Genomic DNA, 1,449 nt, shown 5'->3' with positions numbered 1-1,449 from the left:
TATATATATATATATATATATATATATATATATATATATATATATATATATATATATATATATTATGCAACAATGCCAGAAAAATGGTTGAGGCTTTGTGTGATTATCTAAAAAGCCCATAGCCCTCCTAAAAACACTTTGTTTCAGACTCCGCTTCTTATAAAGTTATCATCAGGCTTTGAGCATAAAACACATTTTGTCATTAATCTTTCAACAATACAAAAAAGCTGCTTATTTCTAGCTTATGTTTAAAAAAAACACATCAGGAAACTGAATTCAAAACTTTTTATTTTTATTTTTTATTTTTTTCAAGTTTAAAAAGTCTAAAAGAATAATTCAAGTTATTGTTCTCATTTTTTTATTTTTTTTTTGCCATTTTGAAATCCAAATATACAGTAAGTACCAGGCTGGTGTGTAACACACCTGTTGCAGACCTAATAAATACGCTGCAAATAAACAGCCCTCGTGTTTTTTTGTTTTTTTATTGTTTTTTTTATATAATCCAATCAGAGCTCAGTTTATTCCCATTTCAAGAGAACAAAGCAGAGGTCTGTACCAGTATGTAATACAGACAAATGTTACTGACATAAGTCTGTGATTCTGCAGAGAAACTGCACATTGTGATGTTACTGTGTCACTCAGTTTCTGTGGTACTAAGCTCACCCAGGACAGGTGTTTCCTGTGTGCATCTAACAGTTTGTTTGTCTGTATGTGTTTGTAAGGGAAAAGCAGCCAGACTCTCAGTCAGTAGCAAAGATCAATTTCAGCAAACTATAATATTTTTTGTCATTTATTTTTTTTTGGATGTATTTTATGTGTGTCCTTTGTGTTAAATAAAGGGATCTATAAAGTAAATAAGTCTTAAGTGAGGGTTGAAATACAAGCCTATTTGCTGATCGATGGAAAGCCTGATACAGAAGGCAAGACAAGAAAATGCTATTTTAGTTTTTTGCACAACAGCAAAGGAACCAGAGCATGTCTGGGTGCTGTTAGTCTTGTGACGAGTATACGTGAACACACACACTCTGGGAACACAGTGTACATTCTTTTTAACAAGTTGGGTCTTTATAAAGAAAAAAAACATATTTAAGTATTCGCTGCCAGTATGTTCATAGATAATTCAACAACTGTTGGGATGAATCTTTGCTTAATGTAAGGACAATTAAAGAAACTATAGACAAACTCCATGTAAAGAAAAAAATGAATCTGGAAGTATGGTTGTAGCCAAACTGAATGTTATTAATATTAACATTTACTAACAACAGGATGTTGTAAAGATCAATTAAAGCTACAGTGTGTAATTTTCAGCGACATCTAGCGTTCAGACTGCAGACTGCAGCAACATGAACGTGTCCCCCCCACCGCTTCTCCCCCCCAACAGTACGGCGAGCGTTACGGGACAAAATGTCTTCCACGACGTCCGCATCACCTACCTTCTCAAGTGATGAG

Source organism: Cyprinodon variegatus, unplaced genomic scaffold (assembly GCF_000732505.1).
Source record: "Cyprinodon variegatus isolate N-32 unplaced genomic scaffold, C_variegatus-1.0 Scaffold837, whole genome shotgun sequence".
Lineage (NCBI taxonomy): Eukaryota > Metazoa > Chordata > Actinopteri > Cyprinodontiformes > Cyprinodontidae > Cyprinodon > Cyprinodon variegatus.
Note: the sequence above shows the minus strand (reverse complement) of the source record.